Consider the following 23,669-nt stretch of genomic DNA (forward strand, 5'->3'; position numbering starts at 1 on the left):
TAAAAACAGTTTTTAACTTTAATACATTTCTTATTGTGTTAAACCTTTAACGTAACATTATAACTCTTAATGAGTAGTATTTTGAAATTTAAATCCGGTCAATAATTACATAAAATACTGAAAATCATATTTTTGCTGTCCCTGGAAGCCGTTAGACAGAAAACCTGCTACAGCAACCGCGTGACTCGGTGATTGCACGAACTGCTTCGTAATGTAGATTTGAGAGAAATTAAAACTACGGGCAGAGCCTGAATTCCTCCCTAACCTCCATCCCTCACGTACTCATTCAGAACCCAACTTCGCCTCTATTTTCTCTCCATACGTTCCAAACTCACAGAGGCTCTCCTACAATGCTACAGCGTATCACCCCTGGAGAAAGGATACAGCCGTGTGTTTGCCTATACGGTAGCCTCAAGGTTGTTACTGATCCGACGTATTTGCACGCTGTAGCCACACAAGAGATTGGTTGGTGTTAGGAGAAACCAAAGGCACTTTGTGGTTTTCCGATGTCTGCGATGTTTGATCCACTAGTTTACATTCGACTTCCGGACAGGTATACAATTTCAATTTCGCGCGGTCGCAACGTATGATTGCCTTTCCGCGATCGTCAGCAAGTACTCGTCGTTGTTGCAAACAATAGTGTCAGTTTACCGGCTTCTGGGGGACGGGGAGTGTTCCCCCCGCCGGTAGGTAAGTGTACTGTCTTTCCTTAACCCAGCTAAAGGCTAGTGACCTGGCCAGGCTTGGCTGCTTTCAAAGGATGGCTGGCATCTCCTCATGAAAGTGTCAGCAAGCAGCAGCAATTGATGGTAGCACTATGAGCGTTAGCAGGAATTGGTCAATCGAATGTCTTCTTCGCTTTGGACGCTGATTGTCCGGAAGGCCTGCATGACCAAAATAATTTAGTGGAGCGGTTGGGGGCGGACGAAGTTGGGGAGTCGGACGGGCAGCCCTTTGTGGAGTGCAGGGGGCGATTATGGAGGCCTCTGGGATGGTGCGGAGGTGTATTGCGAAAGTAGTTCTCTCCGCGTGGAAAGCTTTCGGAAGTGCGTTCCCTTACGCAGAAGTCTTAGTAGCCTCATCGGCTTTTATAACTGGGCAAGCTTAACCATCTCAAATTACGATTCACCAAAATGAAGTTACTGTTTACTAGTTGAAATTTTGGTTTCGGTTGGTCGTATTTTTTATGTCTGAGGTACTCCTGGGGTGCCGTGCCTTGAAGCAAGGTCTCCATTCGACGTGCTTGCATCATCAGCAGTATTTCCTCGCAGTCTGGAGACCTTCCTTGTGATGTTCCGTGGTTTGGGCTTCCCAGCGATTATCAACCCGGCTTTGAAGTACATCTCAATCAATAAGACATTCTGCATAGTGTCTGTACAAAGCTACCAGACTGTAAAGTGTAGTGTAATTATTCTGCGGATAATAAATCCAGGCAGTGTTCGGCATTTCGGCTTTCACTTCGCAGGCAGAATTTTATTCTAAGAAGTCTTTCTGGCATTTGCTGAAGTCTTGTCCGACTCCCGCCAGAATCAAAGTTCAAGAAATTTTAAGAAAGATAGGACCACTCGAAAGGGGAACTAGAAGACAACAAATTGCGTTTCGCTCGAACAGAAATTTGAAATGTGCAGCTGTTACGTATGTCCTTGTCCCCTTTCACTTCAAACTGTGATCCTGTGTTGTTTACAGAGGTTAATGGTGAAGTGACTGACTACGTTGTTCGTTGTCCACTCCAGAGATCAGATTTGGGAGTATTTTTCTTTAATGCAGTCAGTTGTATTCAGGGCATTGAGTAGTGGTACAGAAGAAGTGACTATTTTGACCCTTTCTCGCGGGTTGTAGCGAGGTTGACGGCCCTAATTTAGCGTGACACTGTATGCATAGATATTATCCAGGTACGCCAACAGACATCATTTGGAAGGTCCGCCATGTAAGTTGTGCAATTCATGATTACCGGTTTCAGACACTACCATTTTCAAATCTGTTAGAAATAGTCAAACAGCGGTGTGACAAAATATGTTCAATTACCTGGAGCTAAATCTACAAAAACCCCAGTAACATAAGAATAACAAACACAAATATTAGAGTGCACGCCAGCCATATATATAGCACTACGTCTTCAGGCCACAAGTGGCCCATCGGGACCATCCGACCGCCGTGTCATCTTCAGGTGAGGATGCGGATAGGAGGGGCGTGTGGTCAGCACACAGCTCTCCCGGTCGTTATGATGGTTTTCTTTGACCGGAGCCGCTACTATTCGGTCGAGTAGCTCCTCAATTGGAATCACGAGGCTGAGTGCACCCCGAAAAATGGCAACAGCGCATGGCGGCTGGATGGTCACCCATCCAAGCGCCGGCCACACCCGACAGTGCTTAACTTCGGTGATCTCACGGGAACCGGTGTATGCACTGCGGCAAGGCCGTACCAGCCATATATACTACAACAATATTCGGATACTAGTGTCAACGTAATTATAAATATTCCTAGATATATAGTGAGCGCTGCTAATGGCCTGGTGGCGACCCGTACTTGCACAAACAACTGAGGCCAGTAGAGGGCAGTAATGCTAGGGTACATGAGTAACCAGTATCGTAAATCCAATAGCTGCAATGTAATATGCGCAGCCATTAATTAAAATTATTTCATATGGCAAAATGAGCCTCTGACAATAAATGTGGAAATACAATCCGTACTTATGTCAATTAATTTTTTATTCTCAGACGCTTACTTTTTCCATATGAAAGAATTTTAATTAAAGACGGTACCTACTGCATTTTAACTTATAAAAATGTAAATGTCGTGTGACTAGGGCCTCCCGTCGGGTAGACCGTTCGCCGGGTTCAAGTCTTTCGATTTGACGCCACTTCGGCGACTTGCGTGTCGATGGGGATGAAATGATGATGATGATGATGATGATGATTAGGACAACACAACACCCAGTCTCTGAGCGGAGAAAATCTCCGACCCAGCCGGGAATCGAAGCCGGGCCCTTAGGATTGACATTCTGTCGCGCTGACCACTCAGCCACCGGAGGCGGAAATTTTAAATGCTGAATTTAGTATAGAGATTATTAATGTCAAATTAGCATTACTGCTCTCTACTTGCCTCGGTTATTTGTATACGAACAGGATGAAACCAGGCCATCACCAGTATTATAAAGGTACTGACGTTGATACTTTTACCACAATACTTTTATTGTATATTTGGCTGGTATGTATGACTTTTAATCATGTTAACATTTTTATTTGTTGTTCATATGTATGACTATGCCCGTTGTGGATTTACCGTCAGCTCGATGGACTTGTCACACCACTGTTTTTCTGTCGGAAACAGATCTGAAGATAGCAATGGCCGAAACTGGTAATTATGAATTACACAACTTACGTGATTAAAATGGAAATATAAAAATAAAGTGCCATAATTTGATCGCGGACTCAATTACAAGCTTCATGCCTTCAATTGGTATGCAAACATACGTTTCAGGGTAAGTATACGGAGCAAAACGCCTCGTGGTTCGCCTCGCGCACGCCATGACGCTAACAGTGCATGCATGGCCTCTGGCCGCTTCCGCAACTGGGACTTCACCAGACGCTACGGAATATCGAAGACGACAACGTTTCACAGCATCTTAATAAGCTAGGATACAGCCTGCTTGTATAGGCTCACGCGCAGCGCGCTGCCCTACGACATAGGGAGGTGACCCAGACTGAACTCGAATTTGCTCAGCGAATTGACACCTTTCGTCTGACGCGCCGGCTAACCAAAGTGTGATTCCTAGCGGTTATAACCACTCATCTTGGCAAGTGCCTTGCTGGTTCTCAATCTCTGCCTACAAAACAGGTATAATAAGATAACAGACTGAGTAACAGTTTGCAGCATTCACATACAGATGGCGCACACAACTTTGTTCCGTTAGGCAAACTGACTTGCGTGGCGGCAGGAACGACATAGGGCCACAAACTTCAAATAGAAATAAATCGCCAAATCACGAAATAGCAGAACGCGCTAGAAGCGAACTCCGCGACCAGGGAACGCTCACTAAAATGGAGGAGTTAGGCCACAACTTTTTCATAAAAGAGAGGAGAGGAAGGTAGCGCCCGTTGCGTTTATGCCTTCGAAATTGAGATATGGAACCAAATTTCCATGCAATGAAAGTGACATCTTAGAAAAACAATATGGTGGTTTCTTGTTTCAAGGGCGAAAAACGCACATTAGTAAAAAGCCTTAGAACACGTAAACGGTGCATACGCAGGTGACGCGAATGAAATGTGAAAATTATTTACAGTGCACGGTCAAAATTCTGTGATTTATGGTTCTTCTGCAGGTAAAATAGTCGGCATGAGTTGTGGACCGGTGAACCCTGTCGTATTGGTGATACGTAGGTGAGTAGTAAGCTTGATTTTCGTATATACCGGGAAGGAGAGCAAAGTATACAGAGTGAGTCATGAGGAAAGTTACATTCTTTCAGATGTGACAATACTGGTGATTCTGAACAAAAAAGCCATATGACTATATATCCTGTTCGTAAAAGTTTCCGAGGAAACTAATGAAGACAATGGGGTACAGCAAAAATGCAGGTGATAGTAAATGACACATTCTGATCTAGTGTTTTGTATGACTGCGTATATGTCCTCACAAAAGATGATCAAAAAGTCCACCGTCAACTGCAATGCATTTTGCAGCTCTTGTAGACAGCTGCTGTTTTGCTGACGTGAGCTCAATCGTACGGTCCTTTACTTGAACACACTTACAGGATTCGTCGCCACGCCATACGCAAGTTAAGTGCGCATTGAAATGGTCTGTAGTGACAAACACTACGTAGCTTAATGTCGCTTTGGTTGTGTTCGCATTTGAAACCTGGTGAAGGAGGACATGTGGCTGACGCCTGTAACAGTTGTACATCGGATTCGGTTAAGAAAAGGTCGTATGTTTATTTGAAGTTTTTTGTTCAGAATGACCAGTACTACTACCTCTCAAAGCATGTACCTTTTCTGCTGACTCAACCTGTGCAACAATACTCAACGCCTGTGGTGGCCGAGGCGACGGCGCCAGCTAGGCTAGAGATTACGTCAGCCGATACTGTCGCCGAGTTAAAAGTCGCTAGAGCGTGGTCTGCTCTAAAGTATGCTGTCGCTGTCATAACGCGAAACCTCCGCAGAGTTGCGAAGCGAAATCTGCGTTCTTGGCACAACAGTCCACATTTGCACTGAAGTGCAGAATAAAATGACCGTTGTATGTAATTGTCATCTCAGTACACACCAACGCATACATACTGATTCTAGTCGTAGGCGACATTTTGCGTGAATTGTCAGCGTTAGCTTCTACACCTGGGAGCTCTCATCTGTTAACTTTTAAATTTTACTGTGGCAGACTCCTAGATACATTTCTCGTCAGTTTGTTTGCTCCATCTCTGGCCCAGAAGATATCGAAATGGCTCAGATGTAAGATTCTACGCCTTTTGCCAACCAACACATTTCTGTGGCACACAAACCCACAACAGGCCACAGCAGTCCACCCACCCCACCGCCGCCCCACACCGAACCCAGGGTTATTGTGCGGTTCGACTCCCAGTGGGCCCCCCGGGAACGTCTCATACCAGACGAGTGTAATCCCAAATGTTTGCCTGGTAGAATAATTATGAGGTACGCGTACTTGGAAACGGCGTGTGCGCAGCAATCGTCGACACAGTGTAACTGAGGGAGAATAAGGAGAACCAGCCAGCATTCGCCGAGGTAGAAGGAAAAGCACCCTAAAAACCACCCACAGGCCGGCCAGCACACCAGACTTCAACACTAATCCGCCGAGTGGATTCGAGCCGGGGACCGTCACGCCTTCCCACTCGGGAAGCAGCAAGTTAGACGGCACGGCTAACCGGGCGGGCACAATCTTAATTTGGAGTCCTCACGCGCTGTGTTCAAACGGTTCAAATGGCTCTGAGCACTATGGGACTTAACTTCTGAGGTCATCAGTCCCCTAGAACTTAGAACTACTTAAACCTAACTAACCTAAGGACATCACACACACCCATGCCCGCGGCAGGATTCAAACCTGCGACCGTCGCGGTCGCGCGCTTCCAGACCGTAGTGCCTACAACCGCTCGGCCACCCCGGCCGGCGCGCTGTGTTCGTTTGTGTTTGAAAGAAGTAGGATCTTTGAAACAGTAAAATTAATAGGAGAAAATTTTCAGTTGTCATACTCTTTGTGAACTGAAAAAATATCGTAAAACAGACAACTACCCATAGAATGTGAATAAAACACGAAATTCAGTTGACCTAATTCTAGCATACGTCTCGGAGAATTGTCAATAGAGAAACGTTTCAATTCATCTCAACCGAAATATGTAAAACTTATAAACACTTAATTTCAGCTCCGCACCCGTCAACGTAATGCTGCTTAATTCAGCTAATCACTGCAGGAGCATCATCCTACTCCTGTTTTATGCAAGACCCTGTAATTGACCGCACACTGATCAGCGAGATACTGTAACACATCCACTGCTGTATAATGCTCTCGTTTCGAGGTGCGTCCAGGTAACAGATTATCGCCAATACGGCTCAGCTTACCGCGACTGATTAGCCAGTAGCGGATAATTTCCGTCCAATTATTCACGCTGCACTCGTGAGGCACGCATAGTAATTAATCACGAAGTACTTTTTTTACGCTCTGCTTAACAGCCATATTACTTATGCAAAGTCATTTTTCCCGGATCACTTGTTCGTATTTGAAACAAACACTTTATTTCATTCGTATTCGTCAAATTTCATGCCCTTGGAATTACCAAGCACCATTAAACAAAATTATAAGCGTTCATCTGTCTCAGACTTAACATGATCCACGCGGCTCTTCCCTAGCGTTTAATCCGTCGAACGGGGTTCGTTCTTTCCATGATTTGGCAAATTTATTTTAATTTGTATTTAACTTTGTAGCCGAGCTCCATCCTGCTTCGCAGTCGTCATTGAAACGATAAGAGGCGATCAAAAAGTTTCCGTTCGAAGGCCGTACAGTCCAGAATCTGGTACGCCATTCATGCAAAAACGCCGTGAGCACTGAGGCAATCATCTCATAGACGCACCAGGTTGAAGGCAACCGTTTGGTAAAACGCCGTGTCCTGCTGCGTGAAGGTGTCCGTAACTGCCTGCTGAACATCCTCATCCGACAGGAATCGTCGATCCTTCAACGAATTTTTTTACGGGACTGAAGGCGACATAATCGAATGGGGCGGGATCAGGACTAAAGAGCGGATGCTCAAGTGTCTCAAGTTGGTGTAATTTCTGAGGCACAAAGGGGATTTGCGTTACCATTAAGCAGCAACACCATTCCGCAACATTGGTTCTCGATAGACATGCTTCCCATACACATTCTTCAGTCTCCGACGGATGTCTACCGGTGTTTGTCTTTCGGCATCCAAGAAAAGAATAACAGCACTTTGGTCCTGTTTAGACGCATTTTGTAATAACGTCGCCGTAAGTCACGTCTCCTCATTTACCGCATGCACATCGGAAAGACACGAATATCCCAACAATCGTTTGCCAACATCAAGGCGCTTACACACCCACATCGCAGTCGCTCCACGTTGCATTTACGCTGCAGCAACATCTTCAGACAGAAACTTTTTGATCGGCCCTTGTAATAGATGAAACTCGTGTGCGTCCTCTGTGAATCGCGTAAACTTTGCTCTGCGTGTTAACATATTTCAATTGTTTGCGAATTGTATTTTCTGAGAGGGAGGTTCGGAACTAGCCCAGTACTTGCCTAAACGAGCGTGGGAAACAGCATAAAAGCACGCTTTTCCTGGCCGGTTTTCCAGACATATGGACATTAATCTTCCGCGCGGATTCGGTTCAGGTATGGCTCCCCTCCATGCCTCACAAAATAGCGAACTGCTATGGGAACAGATTAGCCATGATAGCACACAACCATATGGGATGTATCGACATAGAACGGCTTCTCATATTACCCATCTATGGCGTAATACCGGAAATTCGCAGATAATAGCTTCTATACTCAGAACTAAAAAGTGTAACCCAATTAGGACATTTAAAGTCTTCATTTGTGTGGCCATAGTGTCCGTAGTTGCTTTACAGTTATTAAAGGTATCTGAAATCCGTTTTTGCAACTACACACCACTGGTGATTTCTACACAAGTAAAACGAAACGTTTGATATAAAAACATATTTTCTTATAGTTGCGCAGCCGTATTTTAAACATCTATAACAATTTTCGTCGAGTCAAGAATATAATGTGTTTATGGGTGGCATTGAGAGATGAAATAGTGAAGTCAGTAGAGGATCAAATAGGTAAAAAGACGAGGGCTAGTAGAAATCCTTGGGTAACAGAAGAGATACTGAATTTAATTGATGAAAGGATAAAATATAAAAATGCAGTAAATGAAGCAGGCAAAAAGGAATACAAACGTCTCAAAAATGAGATCGACAGGAAGTGCAAAATGGCTAAGCAGGGATTGCTAGAGAACAAATGTAAGGATGTAGAGGCATATATCACTAGGTGTAAGATAGGTACTACCTACAGGAAAATTAAAGAGACATTTGGAGAAAAGAGAACCACTCATATGAATATCAACAGCTGAGATGGAAAACCAGTCCTAAGAAGGGAAAACAAAAAGTGGAAGGAGTATATAGTGGGTCTATACAACGGCGATGTGCTTGAGGGCAATATTGAGGAGATGGAAGAGGACGTAGATGAAGATGAAATGGGAGATATGATACTGCGTACAGAATTTGATAGAGCACTGAAAGACCTAAGTCGAAAAAAGGCACCGAAAGTAGACAACATTCCATTAGAACCACTGATAGCTTTGGGAGAGCAAGTCCTGACAAAACTCTACCATCTGGTGAGCAAGATGTATGAGACAGGTGAAATACTCTCAGACTTCAATAAGAATATAATAATTCCAATCCCAAAGAAGCAGGTGATGACAGATGTGAAAATTACCGAACTATCAGTTTAATAAGTCACGGCTGCAAAATGCTTACACAAATTCTTTACAGACGATTGGAAAAACTAGTGGAACACGAGGGGCAATACTGACCCTACGAATTGTCTTAGAAGATAGATTAAGGAAAGACAAACCTACGTTTCTAGCATTTGTAGACTTAGGGAAAGTTTTTGACAATGTTGACAGGAATACTATCTTTCACATTCTGATGGTGGCAGGGGTAAAACACAGGGAGCGAAAGATTGTTTAGACGGCAGTTTAAGAGTCGAGGGGCATGAAAGGGAAGCAGTGGTTGGGAAGGGAGTGAGACAGGGTTGTGGCCTCTGATCGATGTTAGTCAATCGGTATATTGAGCAAGCAGTAAAGGAAACAAAAGAAAATTCGGAGTAGGAATTAAAATCCACGGAGAAGAAATAAAAACTTTGTCGTTTGCCGATGACATTGTAATTCTATAGGAGAGAGCACAGGACCGAAGAGCAGTTGAACGGAATGGACAGTCTCTTGAAAGGAGGATATAAGATGAACATCAACAAAAGCAAAACGAGGATAACGTAATGTAGTCTATTTAAATTAGGTGATGCTAAGGGAATTAGATTAGGAAATGAGACACTTGAAGTAGTACATGAGTTTTGCTGTTTGGGGAGAAAAATAACTGAGGATAGTCGAAGTAGAGAGGATATAAAATGTAGACTGGCAATGGCAAGGAAAGCGTTTCTGAAGAAGAGAAATTTGTTAACATCGAGTATAAATTTAAGTGTCTGGAAGTCTTTTCTGAAAGTATTTGTATGCATTGTAGCCTTATAGTGAAACATGGGTAATAAATAGTTGAGACAAGAAGAGAATAGCTTTCGAAATGTGGTGCTACAGAAGGATGCTGAAGATTTGATGGGTAGATCACGTAACTAATGAGGAAGTACTGAACAGAATCGAGGAGAAGAATTTGTGGCACAACTTGACTAGAAGAAGGGATCGGTTGGCAGGACATGTTCTGAGACATCAAGAGATCATCAATTTAGTACTGTAGGGCACCGAAGAGAGTAAAAATCGTAGAGGGAGACAAAGAGATGAATACACTAAGCAGATTCAGAAGGATGTATGTTGCAGTAGTTACTTGGAGATTAAGTAGTTTGCACAGGATAGAGTAGCATGGAGAGCTGCATCAAACCAGTCTCTTGACTGAAGACCACGACAACAAATGGGGGCTCTGAGCACTATGGGACTTAACTTCTGATGTCATCAGTCCCCTAGAAATTAGAACTACTTAAACTTAAATAGCCTAAGGACATCACACACACCCATGCCCGAGGCAGGATTCGAACCTGCGACCGTAGCGTTCACGCGGTTTCTTGACTGTATCGCCTAGAACCGCTCGGCCACCCTGGCCGCCACTACGACAACAACAACTCGTAATTTTTTCCTCAGTTATACTGACGGAGGTGAAGTACGGCTTCTCTTTGTTCTAAACTCAGACCAAAAAATACTAGTCACCCCAGTGCGCGAGCGCGGATAAATTGTTAAGAATTTACAGAAGGCGCAGCGATCGCGTCACGTGTTCGACCTTGCACCTACTGCACCTGCAGCCCCTACGTGAGGAAAAGCGGTCAGTGAGACGTTTATTTTTCAGGCAGTTATTTTACGCAAATATAGGTAAACGTAAGGACGTGACGGAGTGGAAAAAAGTGGCAATTGTGTGTCGCATGATGTGTGAAGTTGTTAGATTTGTTAGTGGTTCGCGGCGGACTGTTCAGCGTGGCTACAAGCAGAGGTGTAACACACGTGGCCAAGAAACACCACGTCGGAATTGTGGCTGTACGAAGATCTTCATTAAGAGGGACCGGAGACGCGTTTCACGGCTTGTGATTCAAAATCGCTTCCAAACCTGACGTGACTTGCTGCAGGTAGTGGATGAACGTCCATCCCAACCTCTCAGCCAGAGAACGTTGCGACGGGAACTGCATGCAGTTAACATTTGAAACCCGTCACCTCGCAAGACACCATTGCTCACACAGGCACATAAAGTTGCGTGTCTTCAATGCACTATAAATCGTCGAACGAGGACAGTAGCCGACTGGCGAAGTGCAATGTGGTCTGACGAATCACGTTTTTGCCTTCATTCAAATAACGCATGTCGTCAAGTGCACCGAAGGCCAAATGAAGCATTTCATCCTGAACGTGTTCAAGGCCAGGCGCAAGCCGGAGATGGGTTTGTGATGTTCTGGGGAATTTTTTCTATCATAAATTGGGCCTCCTCACTGAAGTGACCATTAACATGAACCAGTACGTTTATTTACACGTTCTGAATGATCAGTCACGATCTTCCTGGTGAGTAGGCCTATGCTGTTGAAACCCGTATTTTCCAAGACGACAAAAGCGAAGTTCACCGTGGTGGTACAATATGTCACTGGTTTTCTGAACATTCCGCGATCCCACTGCATCTCGATTGGCCTGCAAAATCACCTGGCTTTGGGCATGTTGTAACAGCGGCTGAAACGCCGACATCAGCTCCCTGGCAGTTTCGTGGAATCAAATACTCAGCAAGTGGCTTAACCCGGTGCGACGTACCTGCACAACTTTCCTAACCGAGTACACGCGATTATCAAGTCCAGGGGCGTAATTACACGGTATTAAATTATACTTGACGCGATTACCTACCTAGAAGGGAGCTATTTTTTGTCCGATCGCCTTACATCTACAATTATACTGCGCAAGCGACATTACACTACCCGTCCGCAGGTCGTGGTCTAGTGGCTACCGTTTCTGCCTCTGGATCACGGGGTCCCGGTTTCGATTCCCGGTCAGGTTGGGGATTTTCTCTGCCTGGGGACTGGGTGTTTGTGTTGTTCTCATCTTATCATCATCTTCATCATTCGTGACAGTGGCTAGTTTGGACTGTGAACAAATTGGAATATGTAAAAATTGGGACTTTTTACGGGCGCTGATGACCGCCAGTTGTGCTCCCCACACACCAAACACCATCTTCCCTGTACCATTCACGAATGCTTGGAAGAATGACTATCGGTAAACCTCCGTGTTAGCATAATTTCCGTAATTTTCTCACTGCTGTTAAACGCCAGACGTATGTAGGAGGAAGTAAGAAGTTGTCGGTCTCTTCCCAGAATGTCCTCGCTCGGAATTCCAACAGTAAACAACATTTACTTTATTTGCGCTCACCTGCTTCCTTTCTTCGCCAAACATAAATCTTACAAATAAAACAGGCTATGACACCGTGTAAAGTGTTTCTGTAACAACGAAAGGATGTCCGCAAATAAAGTTGAGTCCTCTCGAACAGTGCGAAACGAGGGGCCGATTTCAACGTCCCTAAGCTATGTAGAGGTGTCGCGTATCTTATGTATCCGTTACTGAGCAATAACTGAGCCATGACACTCTCTTAAGTATCGTTTCATTACTGCCTGAGGCGCTTCCTTCCTTGCGTGTTTCTTTCTTCGCACGAAATCCGTATTCGACATCTAAATGCACTCATGGGTAATGGTGTCAGGAACGTTGGTAACCAATTACATAGTGCGATTATCACGTAGCAAGAAAGAAGCAAATGACGTGATTTTTTCGGAGAAGAGCTGGGAAATGAAGCAAAATGTGATTTATGTCGACAATCATATTCATGTATTAACAACAACTGCAAAAACCTTTACACGTAATGACATTCAATAACGAAAGTAACGAGAACTTTGTAACGGATGTATGACTTGAGAATATCGAATACATACGGTACAAAATGTAGCCACTACTTTTACAGCCCTAATGCGTTAAGGCTGTCGCATATTCTCGTTCCACGAAACGGTGCGGAGATTTTTGTAATAAATCACGCGACATTTCGGAACAGTCTGACGATCACCAGCTTAACGCTACTATTTATGCACCCCGGCTACACCGGCCAATTGCTGTGGTAGGAAATTTATTACACTTCCGCAAGCCACCGTACGGTGCATGGCGGAGGGAGCCATGTATTACTACTAGTCATTTCCTGTTCTTCTTGCAAACAGACAGAGGGAAAAATAGACTGTCTGTAAGTCTCATTACGATACCTAATTTCTCTCATCTTATTTTCGTGATTCTTATGCGAAATGCACGCTGGCGGCTGTCGAATAGATCTGCAGTCGGCCTCAAATTCCGGTTCTCTAAATTTCCGCAGTAGTGCCTCGCGAAAAGAGAGTAATCTTTCCTCCAGGGAATCCAAGTTCACTAAGGATATGCTCAATATTTGCGTCACGATCGGATCCATCGGTAACAAAATGTTCCGATGTCTTCCTTCAATCCCACCTGGTGGGGATCCCAAACGCTCGGGCAGTACTGAAGGATGGTTCGAACTAGTGTTCTACACTCCGTCTCCTTTACAGATGAGCTACTCACTCCCAAAATTGTCGCAGTATAACAAAGTCGAGCAATCGCCTTTGCGACTACCAGCATGACGAGCTCATTCCATTTCATGTGGCTTTGTTACGTTACGCCTTGATATTTAAGTGATATGACTTTTTTTTCATAGTCATCCGCATTAACTTATATTTTTCTACCTTTAGAGTAAGCTACCGTTCATCACACCGACTACAAATGTTGTCTGTCATCTTGCATCCCCCCCACAGTCACTCAAGGACGACAGTGTCCCGTACTTCACAGGGTCATCAGCAAAGAGCCGTAAATCGCTGTTCACCCTGTCCGCCAGATCGTTTATACATGTAGAAAATAATAGCGGTCCTCTCACACTTCTCTGGGGTACTCTCGACTGTATCCTTGTGTCCGGTGAATGCCATCCGTCGAGGACAACGTACTGTGTTCTGGTACTTAAAAAGTCTTCGAGCTACTCACAAGGAAAACTCCCCATCGCACCCACTCAGATTTAATAGTAAAATGACCCAGAGGATAGTTCGTCAGAAACTGAACACAGATAAAGTATGAAAACATGAAGGTGTACTGAACTGTGAAAAAAGAAGCAAGATAGAAGCAGTGAACAGTCCACGCTCAAGATGTGCAACATCGAGCGAACTCCAGCAACGACGGTGTCGTGGTTGTGTAGTCACGGTGTTGGACTGCAAAGCGGGACACCCGTGTTCAAATGTCCTTCCTGCCCCATTTTCTTTTCTCTTTTTTCACAAAATTATGAAATTTCCGCCTGGTCATTGGCGTGCCTATTCTCCCTCTGTAGTCTTGGCCGTTGTCATACTACACATTAGTTATAGAATATGTCTCATGTGGTATTAATGTATTACCGTCGGAAGTAAAGGTGATGAACAGTGAGAGCAGGCGAGATGCCGCATAGACGTCTCACAGAAACAAAAACAACAAATAAACGGATATGAACTACGTTGCAACAAAGGAGTGCAAAAGTCAAACCTTCCAAAACGGAACGCAAGAGTCATAACAAGTGGTAATCGTGTAGAACAAATAGGAGGTGCATACGTTTGGAGGTCTCTCTCTTAACTTCAGTGTTGCAGTGGTCATTACATCACGACGCAGACACAAATTTGAATACAGGGAAGGGACGCGTTAATGAATGGACGGCCGGTTCATAGTTGTGTCGAAAAGAAAGTAGGGCACGAGGAACATTTGAAAACGGGTCTCTCTCTTCGCCGTCCAACACACAACCATGACGCCGTGGCTATTCCGATTGGCTCGGTGTTTCACATCTTGAGCGTTAACCGTTCACTTTTTCGATTTTGATTCTGTTTTCACAGCTCAGTACACCTTCTTCCTGTTTTCATGTTTGACCTGGGTCCAGTTTCTACCGGCCGGTGTGGCCGAGCGGTTCTAGGCGCTTCAGTCTGGAACCGCGCGACCGCTACGGTCGAAGGTTCGAATCCTGCCTCGGGCATGGATGTGTGTGATGTCCTTAGGTTAGTTAGGTTTAAGTAGTTCTAAGTTCTAGGGAACTGATGACCTCAGATGTTAAGTCCCATAGTGCTCAGAGCCATTTGACCAGTGTCCATTTTCTGACGGGCTATCCCTTGGACCATCTTACCACTGAATGTGAGGGGGATGCGATCGGGAGTTTCCCTTGTCAGATACCTCGGAACCTAAACTGTATGCTCGTACCTTCATCAACAGTCTGTGGCGGGGTACCGTGTCAAACGCTTACCGGAAATCTAGGAATATGGAAAGTGCCTGTTGCCTTCCATCCAAGGTTTTCAGGGTATCATGTAAGAAAAGGGCAAACAGAGTTTCGTACGACCGTCGCTCTCTAAATCCTTGCTGATTTGTGGGCAGAAGCTTTCCTGTCTCACGTGAAGTTTTTGTTCTCTAACTCAGAGTGTGTTCAGGAATTCCGCAGCAAACCTACGTTAAGGATATTGGTCTGTAATTATGCGGATCCGTTCTTTTACTTTTCTTAGGAGTCACCTGCGCTTTTTGCCAGTCGCTTGGGAGTTTGTCCTGGGCGACGAACTCGCGATAAGTGCAAGCATGTTGGAACCGTCCGGTTGACGGCAGCGCGCGACTGCGTCTCCGCCCGCCGGCAAAGTGGTAGGCTTCTCCGGCGCCGTGGGGCTGTCGCCGTTCCCTGCGGACCCCCATGTCGTGCTACAGATCAGTGCAGCGGAGTGAACGGACTCGCAGTCTGCATTTACACGCAGCACAAAAGCGGCTGCCACAAAGAGCGCAGCAGGTTTCCACGGGACGGCGCGACACGCATTGCCTGGACCAAGGCGCGGCGCGGCGCGGCGCTCGCTGCATATTCATGGAGTCGCCAGGGCCCTCGAGCGAACCTGCCAGCCCGAGTCGGGAAATTCTCCTCTCTCTCCGTCATGCGTCCATTTTACAATGCATTTGTACCTCAGGTGAAAACATTAATGTCTTTACGACAGAGCAGAAATTATATTTATTCTTTATCAAGCATTATCAGACATATCATACACGATCTGATCGACACTATTCAGACATCTATTAGTGGACATTAATATGAGGTGTTTTCCACACTTCTACATTCTTGCGCAAAGGCAAGAGCAGAGAACGTAGTCACGTTGGACACTGCGGTCTGGACCGAAGTCGGTGTTCTAATTAAAATTAAAATGTAAAACAGTCTTGATCGCAATTTTTTTTATTTATTAGAGTGAGTGACCGGTGTCGACTCTTTCATAGAGTCATCTTCGGACTCCAGAGCGGTGGATGGACACTGCCAGACGAGTTTCGTCGACCCTCGACGCTCGTGTAACGTGAGTAAATTTTGTTGCTCAAATATCGAAGCTCCTAGGCAGTATATGTTTTAGAATTAAGAATAGATAAATATAGGTTCGAGTACAGGAATTTATTCTACTTTAAAGTGTACGTTTGTATAATCTGAAAACATGAAAGTTTCTAAATGGTTCAAATGGCTCTGAGCACTATGCGACTTAACTTCTGAGGTCATCAGTCGCCTAGAACTTAGAACTAATTAAACCTAACTAACCTAAGGACATCACACACATCCCTGCCCGAGGCAGGATTCGAACCTGCGACCGCAGCGGTCACGCGGTTCCAGACTGAAGCGCCTTTAACCGCACGGCCACACCGGCCGGCCGAAAGTTTCTACTTCAGTTTCGAAACTAATTCAATCATGGCGATGTAGCACCTTTACAGAGTTCTGTCTGGGCACGTCTAGCACTATTTCGCATTGCCATGCTAAGTGATACCCCAGCCAAGGAAATTTAAAGACAGCAGCAGTTAGAAACACGATCTAAAAAAAATCAAACCACAGGAAAAGAAAAAATAGAAATTGCTAAAAAATAGCTATTTGAACCTAATGAAGCAAACAGAAACAATTGTTTCTCTGAGAGCATGGACTGACACGGGTAAGAAATTTTTAAAAGCAAGAGCAAGGAAAAATTTGGATGTGCCTATTTCTGATGCCATCATTAATCTTCTGCCCACAGGCAGGTTTTCACAAGATAGCTGTTCATGCTTTCCGGCTTCTGCCATTCTCTTCTGGTCCGCGTAATTTCCGCTTCCCTATCATCTTGTATCTCCTCCATCCTCTCAGTCTCCTCTCACGAAACAGTCCTTTCAAAGCGCCTGAAAAAACAAATGTTCCATCCAGTTCTTACTTTCTCTTATAACCTGCAGTAGTCTGATGAAGAGGATGAAACTTGTATTTACTGCTTGAAACGATACAATCAGTGAAAAAGAAAGAATGGGTCCAGTGCCTTAGTTTTAAAAGGTGGTCTGACGACAACTGTGCCACAGGAAACACATAATTCTGTTTGCGCGTAAATTGCAATTAGAACAGTGATGATGAATACGTAGGCCATATTATGCTAAGAGGTATAAGTTCACCAAAAAATTGTTTAATGACAGTGAAATTGTTGTGTTTTACCAAGGGCAGGTTTAAGCACTCGTCTTGAAACTATATAAAATTATTTTACACTCCTAAATAAAATGTCGAGTCAGAAGTAAGAGGGGCGTTTTTCCTTGACGCGGTAGCACAGACGGCGCGCACGTAGTGGTGCGTCAGTAGAAACTGGTTTAAATCAATTGGGAAAGTTGAAAATTTGTGCCGGACCGGGATTCGAGCTCGGGCCTCCTGCTCGCTAGGCAGATGCGCTCACCATTGTGCCATCCGGACACAGTGGTCGACCTCCACTAACAGCTAATTAATTCAAAAATTAACACGTCGCGCACTCAAAGTATGATCTTTTTATTGCGCAACTAAAACAGTCTTTAATGTGGCAGGTATTGCTACATCAATTAATCGCAGTCACTGACGAAAATTAACAATAATATCACTTAGCTTATATTTGCCATCCAACGACGATCTCGCTCTGGCTTTGGCTCGTAATTAAAAATGTTGTCTAAGTAGCATGACTATCGCTGTTGGTGCGAAAGTCACTCGGATGTTAATTACGCCGGCTTGAAGAACTTACGAAGACAATTTTTCACAAAAATTCGCATTTATTAAACTTCTTATACTTTCGCATGTTCAAAACATTACTTCATCATACAATTTCGAAGCCATTACTGCACTCAATAAAACTCACAACATTTTTCATTGTCCACAACTCACACTCATCTTATGATTTCCAACAAAAAGTCAAGACTGTTCATATTATTCAACACAAAAACTTGACTGCTCTGTACGCTTCCGCGCCAAAAGTCACAAAGCCAGCCTCAAAGATAACAATAAGTACAAAGATATTCACACTAGATATTATATCGATTTCAACGTCTCAAAATATCGACGTACCTGCATATAAAAATGAAACCAAATTCGAATAGAGTGAAAAATATGAGACATTACGTAGAAAAATATTCATTAATCTACGGTATCGAAAAATTGGGTTGGCGGGTGGTAATGGTTTCACAAATAAAGAACCATTACAAACTCCACGGACTACATAGCACGCCTCCCGTCAGACCCAAATTCCCAACTTGTCCACACACTACTGATCTAGTGAGCATCATTACTCACGGCATTTCGACGATTCCCGTAAGAGTTCTAGCGTGGTGATCATTCACACTGAAGTGATCAATTGTTCGCCCTCGCTTTACCACTTAATATCGACAATACTGTTCACAGGAGCTGAACCACGCCGTCTGTGCAGACGAATCCCGGTTCTGCGTACATCATCATGATGGGCATGTGTGGAGTTCCAAGGAGGATGGAACTTGCCAAGCTGTATTCGCCATCGTCACATGGGCTCGGTATGCGGTGCCGTTGGGTACAAGACATGATCACCTATGGTTCACGTAGATGGTAAACTGAACAACAGCCGTTACATTTCTGAAGTGCTAAAGCCGGTGAGCGTTCCGTATCTTCGAGGTCCCCACAACGTTATCCGTGTTCGAGTCCCAGTCCATCACATATTTTCATGTGTCACTATTGGGTAGTTGAAACAAACTAACACAGCAGATGTCAAGGGATTCGCAGTCATCGAATTAATTTCGAAAAAATTTCCTACAGTTGAATCGTCAACAGTGTCCATTCTTTCAGACACGAATGTAAATAGAAAAATCGGTCTTACTAAGTTCTCTTGACGAGCTAGAAACTACTAGATGAGATTTCCTTCTTAACTCGCTAGCAGGGCTATCATTGACACCAAAATAACAGAGAATGCGGTTCAGGTAATGTCTTTGTCGGATTACTAAAGTGTGCGTTTTAGGGCGTGCTGCCGACATCGTTATATGGTAACGGTTGCTCGTTCAAACTTGTGATATTCTGACACGCCTAAAAAAAAAGTCATCTCGATACACATGTATGCGAGCTAACGACACACCACCGATTTACCACGCTCACCAGGTCATCAGGCACCGATTAAATATGCACATGTCCGTCCCCGGTAGCTACATAATGTCAATCCTAAGGGCCCGGATTCGATTCCCGGCTGGGTCGGAGATTTTTTCCGCTCAGGGACTGGGTGTTGTGTTGTCTTAATCATCATCATTTCACACGACATTTTAATATTAATGATTATAAAGAATCCGCCTCGGTTGCAGATAGAAACCGGATGTTGATCTAAGTTTCGGCGCGGATAACCACGCCTTCTTCGGAACACACTAAAACTACAAACTGCCTAAATAGGCATGGTCCAACATTAATACAGAACGCCCAAAAGGGCAATAGACTCGCATAAAATGTAAAATAAACGGTACGTGTGCACCATGTCAATAGCTGTACTTAGCTCAAACATCACAAGTGTGCTTCCTCACCCCAGCCAACGTTCGGTGGGCCGCGGGCTCTCAGGTAAACTGCTGGACATTGAAAATTGAACACAAGAAAGGATGGATAGTTTACTTATAAGCTTGCAGTGTCTGTACAGTACTATGCAGTGACACTGCTTGACGTCTACAGCCGTGTTAAAGATACCAAAGGAATTCGCAGTTACAACTACGGTTAGACATCAGCTGTACAATTATTTGTGATACGTGAAAATTTCAGAAAAACATCAGCCACACATTTCCCAAGATTGCAAGGGCCAACAAGTGCGAGAATTATCGCACAATCAGCTTACCAGTTCCTGCAGCAAAGTTGTTGACAAGAATAGTATACAGAAGAATGAAAAAGAAAACTGCGGATCTCTTAGATGACGATCAGTTTAGCTTTAGGAAAGGTAAAGGGACCGGAGTGGAAGTTCTGACGGTGCGACGTAATGGAAGAAAGACTCAAGAAAAATAACGATAGTTCATAGGATTTCTCGACCTGGAAAAAACGTTGGACAGTGTAAAATGGTGCAACATATTCGAAATTCTGAGAAAATAAGGGTAAGCATAGGGAATGACGGGTAATATACAGTATATACAAGAACCAAATAAAAGAAGTGCATGGATTAAAAAGAGTGTAAGAAAGGGATGTGGTCTTTCGCCCATGCTGCTCAATCTAAACGTCGAAGAAGGAATGACAGAAGTAGAGGAAGGTTCAAGAATGGGATTAAAATTCAAGTTGAAAGGACGTCAATGACACTGCTATCCCTTGTGAAACTGTACAACAATATTAGGACCTGTTCAATGGAGTGAACAGTCTAATGAGTACAGAATATATACTAAAGGTAAATCGAAGAAACACGTCCGCAGCTCGTGGTCGTGCGGTAGCGTTCTCGCTTCCCACGCCCGGGTTCCCGGGTTCGATTCCCGGCGGGGTCAGGGATTTTCTCTGCCTCGTGATGACTGGGTGTTGTGTGCTGTCCTTAGGTTAGTTAGGTTTAAGTAGTTCTAAGTTCTAGGGGACTGATGACCATAGATGTTAAGTCCCATAGTGCTCAGAGCCTCGAAGAAACACGAGAATAATGAGCGGTAACAGAAATGAAAACAGCGAGAAACTCAACGTCAAAATTGGTCATTACGAAGTAGATGAAATTAAGGAATTCTGCTACCTAGGCAGCAAAATAACCCATGACGGACGGAGCAAGGAAGACATAAAGGCAGAATAGCACTGACAAAAAGAGTATTCCTGGCAAAGAGAAGTTTCCTAGTATCAAACATAGGTCGTAATGTGAGGAAGAAGTTTGTGTTTGGAGCACAATAGTGTATGGCAGTGAGACATGGACCGTGAGAAAACCGGAGCGGAAGAGAATAGAAGCATCTAACATGAGGTGCTACAGAAGAATGCTGAAAATTAGGCGGAGCGATAAGGTAAGGAATGAGGTGGTTCTCCGCAGAATCGGAGAGGAAAGGAATGTGTGGAAAACACTGACAAGAAGGAGAGATAGGATGAAAGGACACCTATTAAGACATCATGGAATAATTCAGTGGTACTAGAGGAAGCTGAAGACCGTAAAAAATAATTGAGGACGTAGGTTGCAAGTGCTACTCTGAGATGAAAAGGTTCGGCACAGGAGAGGAATTCGTAGCGGGCCCTATCGAACCAGGAAGAAGGCTGATGATTTAAAAAAAAAATAATACGAATTTCGAGAATATTTCTTAGAACAGTGAATCGTGATTAGTGTCTGTCTTTCAGACACGCAAGTGAATGGGGAAAAGGATCCTACATAGTTCTCTTATTACGGGCCCTGCAGGAGATTTCCTACTTAATTTGCTGTTAGAACTATCATTGTCACCAAAATAACCGAGAATACTGTTCATGTAATCTCTTTCTCGGATTACTTAAGAACGAGTGACTTTTCTGACAAAGAGCAGCCATTTGGTTTGAGTTGCCACCAGAAGTGTGCGTTTTTGGGCGTGCTTCCGATACCGTTACGAGGTAACGGTTGCCCGTTCAAACTGACGATCCCTGTCTCGCCTAAAAAAAAAAAAAGAAATCTCGTTACCCGTGTGCGCTAGCTAATGACACGCCACCGTTTACCACGCTCGCCAGCTCATCTTGCGTACATAGCGGCATCGATTAAATAGGCACATGATTGCTGGACACTGAAAGTGCACCACCAGGCAGGATAGCAAGTAACGATATTTTACTTAGGTATGTATTTTTCAGTGTCTGTACACTGAAGGGACAAAAGTCATGGGACACATACTAATGTCGTGTCGGAACTCCTTTTGCCCGGCATAGTGCAGCAACACGAAGTGACGCAGACTCAACAATTCGTTGGAAGTTCCCTGCAGAAATACTGAGCCATGCTGCCTCTACAGCCGTCCGCAACGGCGAAAGTATTGCCGGAGCACGATTTCATGAACGAACTGACCTCTCAATTATGTCCCATACATGTTCGATAAGATTCATGACGGGGGATCTGGGCGGCCAAGTCATTTACTAACATTGTCTAGAATCCAGAATGAGATTTTCACTCTGCAGCGGAGTGTACGCTGATATGAAACTTCCTGGCAGATTAAAACTGTGTGCCGGACCGAGACTCGAACTCGGGACCTTTGCCTTTCGCGGGAAAGTGCTCTATCAACTGAGCTACCCAAGCACGACTCACGCCCCGTCCTCACGAAGTAAAGCTGTGAGGACGGGGCATGAGTCGTGCTTGAGTAGCTCAGTTGGTAGAGCACTTGCCCGCGAAAGGCAAAGGTCCCGAGTTCGAGTCTCGGTCCGGTACACAGTTTTAATCTGCCAGGAAGTTTCATTGTCTAGAATGTTCTTCAAACCAGTCGCGACAGTCGTAACCAGGTGACAGGACATCGACTTTTGAGAAGATGAAGTCCATGACTGGCTGCAAAAACCATTTCCAGTCAAAGGCCGGTTCAGGTTGACCAGAGTACCCAGTCTATTGCACGTAAACACAGTCCACGCCATTATGGAGCCGCCACCAGCATGCAGTGTGCCTTCTTGACAGTTTGGGTCCGTGGCTTCGTGAGATCTGCGCCACATTCGAACACTACCATCAGCTGTTAACAATTGAAATCGGGACTCATCTGGCCAGGTCACAATTTTCCCGTCGTCTAGGGTCCAGTCGATATGGCCAAGAGCCCAGGACAGGCTGTTAGCAAAGGCATTACATTTATCATTTTCCATGGATCCCTTGGAGAGGAGTCTGTGGGATGTGGAAAGAGTCGATTTTTTTTTTTTTACTCAGATACATGTATATTGTACAATTCTAATGCAGACAGAGTTATGAGCTATAAGTCTTGTGAAGATATTCATCGATGGAGTAGAAAGAGTTGGCCAAGAGGAAGTTCTTTAGCTCACTCTGAAACCGATCTTCATCACTTACAAGACCTCTGATATGCTCTGGTAAGTTATAGAATATATGAGTACCCACTTATTTTACACCTTTTTGTACTAAAGTTAAGCTTTTATAGTCCTTATACAGTTTGTTTTTGGTTCTGGTATTCTAATCCTGTTTCGCACTATTTTGTGTAAAAAGAGACATGTTGGAAATGACAAAGGACATCAATGAGTATATGTACTGAGAAGTATTAATTAGAATACCAAGTTTGTTAAAGAGGTCTCTGCATGATGATCTAGCACTGACACCAGATATAATTCTAATGCCTCGTTTCTGAATTTTGAAAATGTTCTCTTTGTGAGAGGAGTTTCCCCAAAAGATGATTCCATAACTGATTAGTGAATAGAAGTAGGCCGAATAAACTTAACATTAACGTCAAATTTCGCCGCTCTGTTCTTATACGTTCGCCGTACGTCCCACATTGATTCCTGCGATTATTTCACGCAGCGTTGCTTGTCTGCTAGCCCTGAGAACTCTACGCAAATGCTGTTGCTCTCGGTTGCCATGTGAAGGTCGCCGGTCACTGCATTGCCCGTAATGAAAGGTAATGCCCGAAATTTCATATTCTCGGCACATTCTCGACATTGTGAATTTCAGAACATTGAACGACGTAGGAATTTCCGAAATGAAATGTCCCAGGCCTGTAGCTCCAACTACCATTCTGACTTCAAAGTCTT

General features: G+C 44.3%; 1 protein-coding gene and 1 non-coding gene across 2 annotated transcripts in view; both read right to left on the bottom strand.

The window, feature by feature from the left end:
* LOC126412237 (uncharacterized) overlaps positions 1–23,669 on the bottom strand; it is a 493,249-nt gene that overhangs the window by 149,661 nt on the left and 319,919 nt on the right. The gene's annotated exons all lie outside the window — the stretch shown is intronic.
* Positions 17,426–17,498, bottom strand: Trnaa-agc (transfer RNA alanine (anticodon AGC)). The gene has a single exon. It is a non-coding gene; the product is annotated as a tRNA-Ala (tRNA).

Source organism: Schistocerca serialis, chromosome 7 (assembly GCF_023864345.2).
Source record: "Schistocerca serialis cubense isolate TAMUIC-IGC-003099 chromosome 7, iqSchSeri2.2, whole genome shotgun sequence".
Taxonomy (NCBI): domain Eukaryota; kingdom Metazoa; phylum Arthropoda; class Insecta; order Orthoptera; family Acrididae; genus Schistocerca; species Schistocerca serialis.